Below are 17,160 nucleotides of genomic sequence, written 5' to 3'. Positions count from 1 at the left end.
GATATAAATAGTAAAATATTAACATTCTTAAACAATTATTTTTGGGAAATTACATCAAATTTCTCTTCTTATATATGTGTCTTACTATCTTTTAGCTTGTAAGTTATATTATAATCTCTTCCAGATTCTAAATATGTTGAGCTCGGGTGATTATGCTTTTCTCTATATTATTATATATTATAATCAAGGGCTTATTTCTTCGGATCTATAGGAAATATTACCCAAAATACAGAGATGCAGTATTCGAGTGTACTACTGGCATTTTGTTGCTGGGACCAGAGACTAGGCATCTTGCCTTGCACACAGCTCTCTGCATAGTAAATAATTACCAGGTGTTGTTGTGTATTTGAATGTTCTTCCAAACATTTGTGAAAGGAAACATATGCTCATAATAATTACTCAGGTTTTGGGCGCCTGGGTGGCTCAGTGGGTTAAGCCGCTGCCTTCGGCTCAGGTCATGATCTCAGGGTCCTGGGATCGAGTCCTGTATCGGGCTCCCTGCTCAGCAGAGAGCCTGCTTCCCTCTCTCTCTCTCTGCCTGCCTCTCTGCCTACTTGTGATCTCTCTCTGTCAAATAAATAAATAAAATCTTTAAAAAAAAATAATTACTCAGGTTTTATTCAGTTTTCATAAACACATAGTATTTTTGGTATGGTTTTAATTTTATAAATTTTCTGAAAATGTAGCTACTAGTGATATGGAGGAAAGTTTTTATTCTGTTTTCCTCAGAACTTTACCAAGGGTTGTTCATTCCTTTGGAAAAACACATCATCAATGTCAATACCATCTGTGGCATTAAAATACACAACATACCTGTAAACAATATTTGTAGCTGTGGTAATCAGGTAGATACTAGATATAGGTGCTAACATCCAACTGCCTAATTTTTCTCCTTTTGTGAACATCTCTGAGCATTTATACATTAAAATATATATTACTTTATTATAAACAATTTTCTCCTTCATTATTCATTCATGTTACAGTTAAAACACTATATAATATTGTAGGAGGGTTATATTATCTGTAAACTTTGTTTTAGAATAGTACAAGTGTTACCAAATATTTGGGATAAAAAGTAAGGCTTTGGGTCTCCAAGCCTTGAGACCAACTGAGCTAGTATAGTCACTTTAAAAGAAAGATTTACCAATTATGACATTATGAATAGAAAAAAAATATTCCTATATTTTGGGAGTTTTTTTTTTGTTTTTGTTTTTTTTTTAGGGAGAGAGAGAGTGCATGCACACACGTGCATGTGTGCAAGCTGGCGGGGGAAGGAGGAGAGGGAGAAAGAGAATCTCATGCAGGTTCCACGTTACACTTGATCTTAGCCAAAAGGCTAGGAAGTGATAAGCAGGTTCCATGCTAAGCACGGAGCCCCAGTCAAGGATTAATCTCATGATCCTGAGATCACAACCTCAGCCGAAAGCTTAACTGACTGTGTTACCCAGGCACCCCTATTTTGGGAATACTTACCCTCGACTCGATTCAATTCTAGATTATTTCTTTTCTTTCTGTATTGATTAAAAGAATAAATGCAACCTTTAAGAAAATACATGTGGATTTTTTGTTTTTGTTTTTGTTTTTTTGATAAGACAAAGGCATTTCCCTAAGCCTCACAACTCTCACATTTGCTCATGGTCAATATTTACCAGATTTTAATCCCAGGGATAATGACAATTTTTGAGGCACAAAAAGAAAGATTGCTTCTGGCACCCATTAAAAAGCTTTCTAATCAGCCTTCATTTGTTAATTTTCCTCTGAAAGGTTCTTTGAGTTCTCTTCCTCCTTAACCTGACATAAATTAGGGAAAAAGAAACTATTTTACCTGTAGGTGAAATGAGCTTCATGTAGAATGATTCAAGAAGTGGTAAAAATCCCCCCAAACCTCCTCTAATCCTTGTCAATGGGGCTGCCATTAAAACTGCATTCCTAGGTTAACAAAGCAGTTGTAAAGGAGGGCACTGAGCTGAGATGTTCTTGGTCATGGATTCTTGAGTGGGCAATCAGTGAGGTGAAAGTGTGAATGCCATTTCTAAGATTATGTAGATTTTGCCCACTTAATCTCTAAGAACAGGCGGCATAGACCAAGGACTCTCACATTTACTGGGAGTGGGAAGAACAAGGAAACTCTCTTTGTGATGGAGCTGATTACAGCAAGTTGGAAATACTTGGTAACAAAACCCTATAGTAAAGGGACACAGGGATGGTGGATTTGCTTGGATAAGACTGAGAAGGCTCAAGATATAAAAAGGCATCCACAGATATCCAAAACTAGGCATCAGCTGGACCCTGAGAAGAGCTTTGGCCATTGCATGGCTGAGCCTATTTCTGTGACAAAATGGGCATGCCAGATATTTGACAAGGCAGAACTCAAAAAAATGAGCAAGTTCTATTACCTGAAGGAGTAAATGTATTATCTGAAACTTCCAGAGATTAGGAGCTGGGCCCTAATATCAAAATGTACGAAATGGAGGCTTCAACCTGGGACATATTGTAAAAGCCCAGTGGTCAACACCAGGTGTCACATTTTGGGTAGGATTAGCAGTGGTGGTCAGGATAGAAAAGGTGGGGACAGGGGTGCCTGGGTGGCTCAGTAGGTTGAAGCCTCTGCCTTAGGCTCAGGTCATGATCCCAGGGTCCTGGGACCGAGCCCCACATCGGGCTTTCTGCTCGGAAGAGGGCCTGCTTCCCCCTCTCTCTCTGCCTGCCTCTCTGCCTACTTGTGATCTCTCTCTCCGTCAAATAAATAAATAAAATCTTTAAAAAAAAAAAGTGGGATTACATCACATTAAAAGGCATTTGCATAGTGAAGGAAACCATCAACAAAATGAAATGACAACCTACCAAATGAAAGACAGTATTTGCAATCATATAGCTGATAGGGGATAATATTCAAAATATATCAAGAATATACTACTCAATAGCAACCCCCCCCCAAGCAATCTGATTAAAAATGGGCAAAGGAACTGAGTAGACATTTTGCCAATTAGGACTTACAAATGGCCAAACGGTACATGAAAAGATGCTCAAAGTCACTAATCATCAGGGAAATTTAAACCAAACCATAAAATGAGGTATTACTTCACACTGTTAGAATGATTATTACCAAAAAGATAAGCGGTAACAAATGTTGATAATGATGTAGAAAAAAGAGAACCCATGTGCACTTTTGGTGGAATATAAATTAGTACAGTCACTATGGAAAATAGTACACAGGTTCCTCAAATAATTAAAAATAGAGCTATCATATGCACCAGCAATACAATTTCTGGGTATATATCCAAAGAAATTGAAGACAAGATCTTGAAGAGATATTTGTAACACCACCATGTTCATTGCAGCATTATTCACAATAGACAAGATATGGAAACAACCTAAGTGTCCATCAATGGATAAATGGAAAAAGAAGATATATACAGTTGACCCTTGAACAACACAGGTTTGAGTTAGGTAGGTTCACTTACACATGGATTTTTTCAATAAATACAGCACATTCTGTAAATGTATTTTTTCTTCCTTAGGATTTTCTTAACATTTTTCCCTCTAGCTTACTTTTTGTAAGCATACATATATAAAACATACAACATACAAAATACATATTAATTGATTTTTTATGTTATTGGTAAGGCTTCCAGGTCAATAGTAGGGTATTAGTATTAAGTTGGGGGGAGTCCAAAGTTATACCTGCATTTTTGACTATGTGAGGGGTTAGTACCCCAACCCCTGCATTGTTCAAGGGTCATCTGTGTGTGTGCATGTGTATTTATGTGTGTATGTATGACACCATATAGAGTATGTAGAATCTAATAAAAAAAAAAGTCAAAATTATAGAAGCAGAAGTAGAATGGGGTTACCAGACACTGGGATGGTAGGGAAATAGGGAGATGTTGGGTTAAAAGGTTCAACTGTGAAGCTTTGTAGGATGAATGTTTAGAAATCTAATGTACAGGCATGATGACTATATTTAATTTTTGGACACTGGAAATATGCTAAAAGAGTAGATTTCAAGTGCATTTCTCACAAATACAGTAACTACGTGAAGAGATATGTTAATTAGCTCTACTGTAGTAATCATTCCACTATGAATGTATATACATATACATATGTATATGTATATGATCAAATCAACATGTTATATACTTTAAATATATTTGATTTTTATTTAAAAAAAATCTCTTAATGAGAGAGTGGAGCATGCCACTCTTGATCTCAGTGTTTTGAGTTTGAGCCCCATGTTGGGTGTAGTAACCACTTAAAAATAAAATCTTTGGGACACCTGGGTGGCTCAGTTAGTTAAGTGGCTAACTTCTGGTTTTCGCCCAGGTCATGACCTCAGTCAGGACTGTGACACTGAACCCCAAGCTGGACTCCCCTGCTCAATGAGGAGTCTGCTTCACAATTCTCTCTCTTCCTCTGCGCCCCCCCAGCTCTCTCTAAAATAAATCTTTTTAAAAAAATCTTTACAAATTTTAAAATAAAAAATCTTTTAACAATAGTATTAGCTTTTACCTTCCGTCATATTGAAAATATCATCAATACAAAAGTTTACAAAGGCAAAAAAGGAAAGGCAAATGTTTTCTTTATTGTAACACTAGATGGCAGCCCAAAGTAACAAATTGTATCTTCTCTTCAAAACTTGTTACTTGAATTTTAAGCTTAATTTACTTAAAAACAGGACGGGGAGAGAAAAGAAAATGAAGTAAAAATAATAATTCTTTGGCATTTTCAGAAGTCTGAACTAGATTTTCAGGTTTGGGGGTTTTCTCCTTAAAAAAATATTTCATAGCAACTTTATTTTCTTGTGTAAGTTGGCTGAAAAAATACTGTTAAAATAAATATAGCTCTAGCTAGAAAAGCAAAAATAATTCCAAAGACATATATCTCTACTCCTATGTAGAGAGTTTTGTACTTTATTTTAATAATGGTTTATTGCAACTAATTTTTTGATCCCAAATTAAATTGATTCTTACAAATAACGTGTAGAATATACAATGGTTTTTGTAGAGGATTAGGATTTCAGTGAACTGTTTTTTTTTTTTGTTTTTTTGTTTTTTAAAGATTTTATTTATTTATTTGACAGAGATTACAAGTAGGCAGAGAGAGAGAGGAGGAAGCAGGCTCCTTGCTGAGCAGAGAGCCCGATGCGGGACTCGATCCCAGGACCCTGAGATCATGACCCAAGCCAAAGGCAGCGGCTTAACCCACTGAGCCACCCAGGTGCCCCGTGTTTTGTTTTGAATGCCTACCAATTAGCATAACATATGAATGCTTTTTTCTTTTTATTTTCTATTTAAATTCAATTAATTAACATATAGTATATTATTAGTTTCAGAAGTTGAGCTCAATGATTCATCAGTCTTATAAAAGACCCAGTTCTCATTATATCACATGCCCTTCTTAATGTGTCTCGCCCAGTTGCCCCATCCCCCATTCCTCTCCCCTCCAGCAACCCTCAGTTTCTTTCCTATGATTAAGAGTTTGTTATGGTTTGTCTCTTATGGTTTGTCTCCCCTCTCTGATTTCGTTTTGTTTTATTTTTTCCTCCCTTCTCCTATGATCCTGTTTTATTTCTTAAATTCCACATAAGAGTGAGATAATTGTCTTTCTCTGAGTGATTTTTATTTCATTTAACATAATACCTTCTAGTTTCATCCACATCGTTGCAAATGGCAAGATTTCATTTTTTGATGGCTGAGTAATATTTCATTTCATATGTATCTACCACATTTTCTTCACCCATTCATCTGTCAATGGACATCTATGCTCTCTCCATAGTTTGAAGATTTTAAGACAGGGTTTCAGGAAAGTTCCCTATATTTGAAATCTTGAAAAGGCTGGAGTTTATGAGGAACAAGCCTATACCTTACATAAGTCTTTCCCTCCAATGACAGCCTCTGACTAGCTCTCAGACACCTTTATTCTTCTGGCTTGTACATAGTGTGATGAGATATTTCTCTAACCACTAGTATGTCATTTATGACTGCTGAAACCTATATTAGCAGCAAAAAAATCAATCAATCAATCCAGGGAAGAGAAAGCAAGTTAAGATTTATCCTTTCTGCCACAAAAATAAATATATGGTGTTCACTGGGTGCCAAGTAGAAAAGTATTCATGAGGAACATGTATTGTGATTTCTTTTTTTTAAAAAATAGATTTTATTTATTTATTTCACAGACAGAGATACAAGTAGGCAGAGAGGCATGCAGAGAGAGGAGGAAGCAGGCTCCTTGCTGAGCAGAGAGCCCGATGTGGGGCTCGATCCCAGGACCCTCTGAGCCGAAGGCAGAGGCTTTAACCCACTGAGCCACCCAGGCACCCCTGTATTGTGATTTCTAATGTGAAAAAGTTGGTGGTTGTTGTTGTTGGTTGTTGTTGTTGAGATTTTTCTGACATCTCAAGCTTTCAGAAAAATTACAAATAGAATATAAATAACTTCTTTTTTCTAAACCATTTCAGGATAAGTTGCTGACCTGTTGCCCCATCAATTCCTAATATTTTAATGAAATTTTCCCACAAACAGGGACAGTTTCTCATACAAACCATTATACAAACTTAAAAATCAGGAAGTTAATATTGATTCATGACTACCACCTAATTCACTGATCCCATTTAACTGTCAGGTTTCTTCTGTCTCCTTCACTCTGGAATAGTTCTTTGGTCATTCCTTATTCTCTATGACCTTGACACAAATTCTATGACCTTAAACTATAAACTTGTAGTTTATCTCTTAGTTTGGGTTTGCCTCATGATTAGATTCATATTATGTATCTCTGGTAGTTAAGACCACAGAAATGACAATGTTTTCTTAATATATATCATTAGCACTAGGTGGTTCACAATTTTGATTTGTCCCATTACATTCACTTTGGTCGCTTGATTTTTTTCTTAGGATTTTATTTATTTATTTGAGAGAGAGAGAGCATGAAAGCATGCAAGCAGGAGGAGGGGCACAGGGAAGGGGGAGAGACTGGGGAGATAAGTAGACCGAGCACAGAGCCCAACATAGTGCTCAATCTCACAACACTGAGATCGTGACCGGAGCCGAATCTAGAGTCCAGTGCTTAACCAACTAAGTTACCCAGGTGCCCTGGCCACTTGATTAAGATAATGTTTGCCAGAGTTCTCCACTGTGAAGGTCTTTATTTCTGTTTGTAATTAACTATTCTGTGGGAGCTATTTTGAATCTGTGTAATCATATTCCTCATCAAACATTGGCCAACTATCATGGAGACATATTCAATATCACTAGCATTCAAAGAAAAGCAAATAAAATAACAAAACATTTTTATCATAAGATCTTTTAAAGCTTGACAATACCTCTTGATTGTGAGAGTAAAAGTCGCTGTTGTTCAAAGGTATATTAGTACTGCTTTTTGAAGAGCAATTTATAAATATCTATATGAGTTTTAAAGGTACATCTATCTCTTGGTATAGCAATTTACTTTCATATACCTGTCCTTAAGAAATCCACACATGCACAAATATACGGGATGTACACTGCAAAGGTATCTGCACTGGGGACACACTACAGTACCATTTATATTAGCAAAAAAGTCATAAAGGAACTAAATGTCTTTAAGTGGGGGTGATTACTTAATAAGCTATGGTGTATCCGTGTTTTGCAATTTTATGAATTAAATGAGAATAGAGGTATATATTTCGACTTAGAAGAAAACCTCGCTATTGTTAAGGGGAAAAAGCAAGTTGCATCTCTTCTCTGTATCTCATGTTATATGCACACAACCAGTCTTTAAGCAGATCCTGTCAAAATATATCCAAAATCCAACCACTTCTTATCATCATTATCACTCTGTGCCATCAAGGCAGAGTGATGGCTGCCTTGAGTGGCTCATTAAAGCTTGGTAATTTGAGAGTATATTGAAGGGACTATATAGAGGTGTAAGTAGAGTTAGGAAATTCACAAGAGATAGAGCCCTCATTAGCAAAGGTCTGGTGGGATGAATGGTAGATGTCATAGAACCTGGAAATCTGAAGAAGGCTACTGGGAAGAGCTAGGGTTAGAGGAACAAACCAATTCCTGTGACTCTGCAGGAAGTAAGCCAGGACAAGAGACACTCTCCTTACTCTCTACCCACCCTCCAATTTTTGCCAGCATCCCCCATTGGCTGAATCAAACCAGCCTCCTGGGGCACAAAACACCATGAAGGAAGATAGAAAGTTCATCTGGAGAAGCAAACAGAAAAAGCTAGAACATATGCTCATCCAGGGCCCTATCTTTTCTTGCCATAGCCTCCTAAATGCTCTTAATTGCTCTTAGGGCTTTCTTATTTGCTCCCATATTGCCACTTATGCAGCAGTTAAAGGAATCTTTTATTTCTTTGCTCAAAACTTTTAAATGGCTTCATATCACACAGTAAAATCCAAAGCTACTGGCCATTTCTCCAGCATCATGATGATCATTCCCTAGGTTACTTCACTCCAACCTCACAGGTCTTTTTGCTATTCTTTGAAATACCAACCAAATTCCAGCCTCAGAATTTTACACCTGCTGTTTCTGTGTGAAACACTCTCTCCCCAGATATTTCCATGGTTTTAGCCTCCATTTCATTTACATTTTGTCTAAAGTGCCCATCCTGGGGTGCCTAGATGGCTCAGTTGGTAGAGCACAGGAGTCCTCATCTTGGAGTTGTGAGTTCAAACTTTTGTTTAAGTAAGCAGAGAGCTTACCTTAAAATTAAAAAAAAAAAAAATCTAAAAACAAACGAACAAAAGTGTCATGTCTCCAGAAAGACCTTCACCAATCATCCCACCAAAAATGTATTCCTATTACACTGCATTCCATACCTTGCTTTATTTTTCTTCATAATATTTCCTACTCTCAGGGATTATATAATACATTTATTTAAAATTTTAAAACCATTTTCCCTCTTCAAAATGAATGTAAGCCTCAAAGAAAACAGAGATTTTTTTTTTCTGGTTTGTTTATTGCTGTAAACTCAGGATACAGAACAATTTTTAGCAATACAGGCTTATAAAATGTTGATAAAGGAATGAATTAATGAATCTTTCAGGATGTGGGAGGGAGCAATAACTTCTATAATGTATAGGAATAATCCATTGTGTATCTTTAAAAAAAAAAAGATTTTATTTACTTATTCATGAGAGACAGAGAGAGAAAGAGAGAGAGAGAGGCAGAGGGAGAAGCAGACTCCCTGCTGAGCAGGGAGGCCCAGTGTGGGATTCCACCCTATGACCCCGGGATCACGACCTGTGCTGAAACCAATTAAGCCATGAAGGTGCCCCTAATTCATAATGTATCTTTTGATATATATATAAATAACTACAAATAAAAGCTTTTATTATGGCTTTTATGGCATTATAATATAATTATAAGCCATGAAACAATTTGGTCTGTTTAGAGAGTAAAATATCTCTATAATTTATTAGCCTCAAGTGATAAGACAGCTTTTCTACTCATTTGCTCACAATGGTTATCAAATACAAGCCACTCTGCTATTGATATAGGCCTCTGTGTATCCTGAGAAATGAACACTTCCTAAAATGGTGATTATTATGAACTTATGTAACCACTGAGCTTTAGGAAAAGTATGATTTACTGTTTATAAGCCATTTTCTTTAAAAAGTCTGGCCTGTATTTACTTTTGTTAACGCAATAGAAAAGTACTTTTAACAATTGCCCTTTTGAGCTAAAAACAAGGCTGGAAGTTTGTCATTCAACTGTTCCCTTCCAGTGGACATGTGAGACAGTTCACCTTCTCTTATTTTCCTCAGTGAGCTGAACAATTTTGATAGTTATCACTTTCAAGCTAAATACAAAGAGCTAACTTTATAGAAACATGACATTCATTGAAGGCTTATAATGATTTTTAATATGTCCCAAGGAGATGATTTTTTTTTTAAGATTTTACTTATTTTTTTGACAGAGAGAGATCACAAGTAGGCAGAGGCAAGCAGAGAGAGAGAAAGGAGGAAGCAGGTTACCCACCGAGCAGAGAGCCCAATGCGGGACTCGATCCCAGGACCCTGAGATCATGACCCGAGCTAAAGGCAGAGGCTCAACCCACTGAGCCAACCAGGCGCTCCCAAGGAGATGATTCTTAAATGATAACTATTTCTCTACATTTTTTTTTGTTTAATGAGAATGATTCTTATGTGAAAAGAAATCAATGACTTTATATATTGACTGCGTTTTCTGTTGCTAGGCAATTATTCTTCATTAAAGAATAAAAAGGAAGATTAAAAACTCACAATAGACATTATTCAATTACTTTATATACACTTTCCAATTAAGTTCTCACCAAGCCAAATTAGGTTTTAGGCTTTTACTAAAAGTAGTTTATGATCCCGGGTATTGTTTTAAATGTGCTAGAGATTTGAAGGCATCTGGGTTGCTCAGTGGTTAAGTCTCTGCCTTGGGCTCAGGTGATGATCTCAGGGTCCTGCGATTGAGCTCCACATCGGGCTCTCTGCTCAGCAGGGAGCCTGCTTCCCGCCCCCACCGCCTGCCTCTCTGCTTACTTGTGATCTCTCTCTCTGGCAAATGAATAAAATCTTTAAAAAAAAAAGTATTAGAGATTTGATTAAATTTAGCAATCATTTTTTAAAATACATTCACCTTTGTTATATTGTTTATGATCTTACTGGCTAACACAGCTGCAAGGCACAGACTAAACATAAGTTGCATGAGGCTCTGTGGGCATCCAACATAAAGCTTTTTAACATTCCAGTAAGAGATAATTCTCTCAGGAAGCAAATCCTCTATTACAGATTCATTCAATCAGAGATTTGTTTCAAAGCATCCTGAAATCTGAGCTAGCCCAGTATATTTACCAGTCAAAGCCCCAAAGCTCAGCTCTTGCATTACAACTCAAATATTTCATTATACATAAAGATGTTTTTATTTTCTCTTCAAAATGACAACCAGTAATCAGAAAGTCCTGTTCATTACAGTATCTTAAACATAAAATCAAGTCTTCACTGGCTGAAGACCAGAAATAGTTAGTAACATTAAATTGAAATAACCGTGTTAGCAAGAATTTTTATATATTTTAAAACTGTATTCCCATCTTAGCACTGTGGAGGAGAACAAAGTTGCTTGGGATATACCACTTAGCATGGCAGATTTAATGGTGGCATTTTTCCAGGTTCTTTTTCAACTAATCAGGAATATCACATTATATCTTTATAAAGCTAGATGGAAGGGATATGGGCCACCATTTACATAATAGTCATTGTTCTGGTTATCTTCTGTGTAACAATTCTAACACTTAGTGGTTTAAAACAATAAATATTTTATTATATTTCAAAACTTCATTGGTCAGGCACTGGGCATGGCTTCTTCTGTTCGACATGGCATTTACTAGTCACTTAGTGGCATTCAGCTGGCAGACTGGCTGGTCTGGAGTGTTCAAGATGGCTTTACTTACATGTCTGGCACTTTGGTGGATATGACTAGAATGCTACTATTGACTGAAACACCATCATATGGCTTCTAGAACACGGTGAGCTTCCTATATTGTAACTGGTTTCCCCAAGATAGAGTAAAAGGCCCAGGCACAAGTGCAAGGCTTTTTATGATCTAGCTTTGTTAGTCCCAGAACACCACTTCTGTCACACTTTATTTCTTAAGCAAGTCACTAAGGCTAGCCCAGATTCAAGGTGGGGAGTATGTTCTCTCTCGTATGTATTGATAGGATTATAACAGGCTTGAACAAGGAGTGAAAAAAATTGATGATAGCCGTCTACCATCATAATAGTACATAATAGTAGGGACCAATGCTAAGCAGTGCATCAGCAAATGATTACTTTCTAAAAGAAAAGTTGTCTTTAGGGGCGCCTGGGTGGCTCAGTGGGTTAAAGCCTCTGTCTTCAGCTCAGGTCATGATCCCAAGGTCCTGGGATCAAGCCCCACATCTGGCTCTCTGCTCAGCAGGGAGCCTGCTTACTCCTCTCTCTCTCTCTCTCTCTGCCTACCTCTTTGCCTGTTTGTGATCTCTATCTGTTAAATAAATAAATAAAATCTTAAAAAAAAAAAAAGAAAAGAAAAGTTGTCTTTAAAAATGCTGCAATTTGTAGCAACTGTGAGCTTTAATTTTTCAACTGTAGGTCTGAAATATTTCCAATTATTTTTAATACCTAGATTGAATTATTCCAGCCAAGGTTATTCAAGATCTACATGATCTGAATCTTATTTTTCAGCCCAGTTATAGTTTTGACTGCTTGCTGAATAAAATTTTGTGAGATATTTCAGGCAAACACACACACGGAAAAACAGTGCACTGCAAATCAGAGGTTAGTAGCAAATCATGCCATCTTGAGCCAGCAAGTTATACAAGTTACCACTGGTGCCTTATTTTCGCACATGTAAAGGAGGTTAAAGATGATACTTAACTCAGAGGTCAGTGAATAATAGGAATAAAAGAAGGAACAGACATCATTAGAAGTCCTACAAACATAAAAAAAATGAAAGGATATTATGAATAGCTATATGTCAATAAATTTGATAACTTAGATGCAACAAGGAAAGTCTTTGAAAAACACAACTTCCAATACAAACACAAGATCAAAAAAAATCTGAATAGCTTGTTTCTATTTGAAAAATTGAATTTGTTCTCAGAAACCTCTTTACACACACACACACACATACACATACACACACACACACACACACACACACACACATACACACACACACAAAACCTCCAGGCTCAGTTGATTTTGCTACTAAGAATTTAAGGAAGAAAATGAGATAAATCATGGTCAATACTTTCAATCTTCTAAATAAAAAAGGACATTGACAAAGGCTAAAAAAAACAAAAACAAGAGAACAAAAAAGGGGGGGTTGTAAAAATGAGTGTGAAACAAACTTTCTACAGGTTCTCTTTAAATCCCACATAGGAAATGCAGTAAAACAAGCTTAGGAGGAAGAAATAATCAAATTTGCTAGACACATGTCCCAGGAAAGATAATTCCAAATTATATTTTGTTTCATTTTGTCTTACTCAGAGAAATGTAACTTGCCATAGTTTATGTGGAATTTGATGTCATATTTTAAAAAATAGACACATTTAAAAGAAGACAAAACAGTTGAATTACTTTATAAAATGAACTGATACAAGGTTCAAGAAGATCAGTAAATGAAGCATAGCATTATTCACGTTAAGATGTAACATTCAGAAATCCGAACTGTGTTCAAGTGTATAAAAGTGACTTTTCAAGTCTAAATACTTAAGTGTAGTTCCCAGAACAATCATAAACAGTAAGTATGTGTCACTTTCAGGGAGTTAGCAGGAAACATCCCATGGCGATAAGGCCAAATGGCAGGTTCTCTATAAAGTTCCAAGTATACTTAGTATGCTCTCTCATTCAATTGTGAAACTCATAACTGACTGAATCAAAGACATCTAGAAATAATGAGTCTTTGAAGTTCTTTGAGTTTAAACTTCGTAAAATAAAATCCAAATCAAGAGATAAATTCCTCAAGATGAAGATAACTATCTGGTATAGAATTAAAGGCTTGATTTAAATTTCAGTTTAGAATTCAGGTAAATCCAACATAAGGAAGACAGTAATGGCCAATAAGTTATCTTTAGCACTACTGGATTTTTAGATTTTTGAGTTTTATTTATTTTTAAATCATTCTACACATTGCAGTTGAAAAGAGAAACTTTGGATTAAATATTTTGTGACTTTCCGGGAGGGGCCTCAAATTGAAAACAGTGATGTCCATATTTTTAACTACCTTAAGCTTCTTCTATTTGCTGTTAACAGCTAAATTTGAGATGCTACATATTAGGGCAAAAAAGCCAGCACAAAATTAGAACAGGCTTTGAAACGGAACAATTTAAAATTCTTTTTAAGTTAGTTCTATAGCATTTAAAAGTAACTATATCTAAGCATAAGCCAATATAATTTGTCCACCATCCATCATTCAAATACAGCCATAAGAGATAGTATATTATTATCATGTTTTTCCAAAACTAACTGAGGACCTACTAGGTTCAAAAGGGTTCATGCTAAAACATACCACTTTGCCATAAGCACTGTTTTCAGATGAAGACAACTGAGAAGAAGCAGACACAAAAAACTTCCAAGCCCTCTCTTACACTAGGAAGAGCAGGATAACTCCAAATCATCAGAGACAACTCTAGTCTCTTATCAGCATGAGAGTAAGCTACATACAAAATCTTACTAAAACAACTCTTATCTTCCCCCATATTTTTACCTTCTCACAGCTTTCCATCCCTAGGGACCTCAACTCCTTTTCCTTTATCTTATCACTTTTGTTTGTTAAGATGCTATATAAGCAGGGCACCTGGGTAACTCAGTTGGTTGAGCATCAGACTGTTGATTTCAGCTGCGATCAAAATCTTGAGGTTGTAAGATTGAGCCCTGTGTTGGGCTCTGCACTCAGCATGGAGTCTGCTTAGGAATCTCTTCCTCTCCCACTCTGCTGACCCTACCGCACCCCCACCCTGCCCCTGCCCTGCTCACATGGGCAAATACGCTCTCTCCCTCTCTCTCAAAAAAGATGCTATATAAACCCCAGGTTCTGACCAGCCCCCTTTGAATTCACCACTGAGTTATCCCACATATATGTACCATGCATGTGTTAATGTGCTAATAAACTGTTTTTCTCTGGTTAATCTAGCTTTTATCAAGTTTTTTTTTGCAGGACCATACACTGAATACTCTGAAGGCAGAGAACTTTTTTCCTTCTCTATAGTGCCAAAGATGAGTAAGTGTTGATCTCCACCTCTCAGTAACTTGCAATGTAATCAGAGACTAAGGCAGTAATTATGACAAATAATTAATTAAGCAAGTAAGGCAGTAATTATGACAAATAATGATCTAGGTATAATGACACAGAGTTTGTGAAGACAGAGGAGTGAACAACTATCTGGTGTGTGTGATCACATAGAAAAGGTGACATCTGGGGGGCCTGGGTGGCTATGGATTAAAGCTTCTGCCTTCGGCTTAGCTCATGATCCAGAGATCCTGAGATCGAGTCCCACATAGGGCTCTCTGCTCTGCAAGGGGCCTGCTTTCTCCTCTCTCTCTCTGCCTGCCTCTCTGACTACTTGTGATCTCTGTCTGTGAAATAAATAAATAAAATCTTAAAAAAAAAAAGTGACATCTGAAATCGTTCTTCAGTGATACATAGAAGCCACCCCTTCCCCCGACCCCCCCGACCCTGTCCGCCGCCATGAAGTTTTTATTTCAGTTTTGCCCAGATTAACAAAAGAAGACAGAAAGGAGAAATTTGTGGGACCACTTTATCTAAGCTTGGAGCAATTTCTCCCTTACCAACCAATACTTGTTAAAACTAGGTGTTTCACTCTCTATTCTGAATAGAGGTGTCTCTTCATCCTCAGTATTTCGCTATTGCTAAGGAAGGAGCAGCTTACCTCAATGTGACTTGGACTGGTTTGGCTGTCTTTTTTTCCTCATTAAAAGGCTTTGATTACAGTATTTTTCTTCAGAAATGCATTTCTGTGATGATACCCAGTAATGTGCTTCTGCCTACTGACAAAGGAGACTAGATTATATTACAGTGGCAAGACAGATTTTTCAGTCCTGAGTCTCAGCTCTACGTCCCTCCCATATTCTACCACATATTTTCCCTTCACATTTTCTCATTTCCCAAGTTAATAAAACTAAAGTTGCAGGTGGACCGCAAGTTGATATGCCAACTTTTGATATTCAGACCTCCAAAGCACCAAATTTAACAAAGCAAACCAAATCTCTCTTTAACATATCATTTAATATTCCAAAGAGTAATAGATGAATGCTTTCCTATTTAGTGACTGGGGATTGTTTGGAAAATCTGAATGAAGCACTTTGCTCCTCCACCTCATTCCGTCAAAACTCCTTCTCATATTTTAATATTTCATCATTGAACAGATTGACTTCTTTTTCACTCATAGTTCAGATATGTTCTAGTCTCATGTCAGTAAATTCATTTTCACCTAGACTAAGCAAGTTAGCAAGTTTAATAAAATTAACCTCATTTCACACTTACGATATGCTAGCCTGTTGTGCATATTAAAACACTACACATTTTTATTAATGAAAATCTGAACCATGTGCTAAAAGAAAGATTAGGCTTCCTCTGAAATTGGCTCCTGCTCCATTCCTTCTCATTTGAATTATATTTCAGTAACCAAGATACAAGTGAACTGAGCTTAAATAGTACTTCCAATAATCAAAATACTACTTACATACTCTTTGGTTTTATTTTTCTGACGGTCTATATAGTAATTTAAACATTAAAATTTATTTGTCAGAAAATATGAAATAAGACTAGTCTGAAACTCTTAAGAATTCTGTGCAGAATTTACCCAGCCCACTTTTGGATATGGGCTGATTTTCCTTTTAATCCCAGTTCTACTCCACATAGCTAAATTGGTGTGTTTTTTGTGTGTGTATTCAAATCTAGAACAGAACCTTCCCCATTTTTTTGTTTCAGAGTGCTTAGGGAACCAAGTATGTAAAAAGCTTCTGATTTATGATTTATGGCACAATGTAAAACATATGGTATAATTGCATTGTTTAAATTTTTTGGAGTCATTTATCCCTTTCCTAAAATAATATAAATTATGGTTTCTCTTTCCAGAAAAATGTCTATACATGTAATATTTTACATTAAATTTTAGGGGATCTAGTGACCCTTCTGGAGACTTCCTGCAGTTCAGACTCCAAGTTACAAAACTCAAGTCTGGAAGGAATGCTACTTCACTCTGACTAGGTACTATTTACAGCATGCCAAAGAAAGATTTAAAGTATTACCACATGTCAGAGCTTAGTTTTCAAGTTTTGTGAAATTGATAGAAAATGTCTGTATAGATTACAAACTGCAGACACTAGATGTTGTAACATCTCCAAACTCAAAAAAATTAAAAAATATAAGTAGCATAATTTACATTATAATGAATTTAACAAAGCCTGCCAGAATAATGGGGCCATAATGAATTATGGAGCTGCAAATTGGCTATCTGGTGACTATCTCAATGTGGAGACAGAATTAGATCCAACAAAATAGTTCCTGAAGTATGGTTTAGTACATGACAAGTTGTTCACTTGACAAATATTTATGGAGCTCCCATTCTGTATTAGAAATTGTACTAGGGGCACCCAGGTGGCTCAGCCAATTAAGCATCTGCCTACAGCTCAGGTCA

At 36.5% G+C, this 17,160-nt stretch overlaps 1 long non-coding RNA gene across 1 annotated transcript in view; it reads right to left on the bottom strand.

Moving 5' to 3' along the window:
* LOC116569062 overlaps window positions 1-17,160 on the bottom strand; it is a 161,512-nt gene extending 144,352 nt beyond the window's left edge. The window contains exon 1 of the long non-coding RNA XR_004276839.1: window positions 15,391-17,160. This is a non-coding gene — a long non-coding RNA (uncharacterized LOC116569062). The remainder of the gene's footprint in view (window positions 1-15,390) is intronic.

The sequence above is a fragment of the Mustela erminea genome, chromosome 11 (assembly GCF_009829155.1).
Source record: "Mustela erminea isolate mMusErm1 chromosome 11, mMusErm1.Pri, whole genome shotgun sequence".
NCBI lineage: Eukaryota > Metazoa > Chordata > Mammalia > Carnivora > Mustelidae > Mustela > Mustela erminea.
The sequence above is the reverse complement of the archived record's forward strand: the minus strand, read 5'-3'. Positions and strand labels throughout refer to the sequence as shown.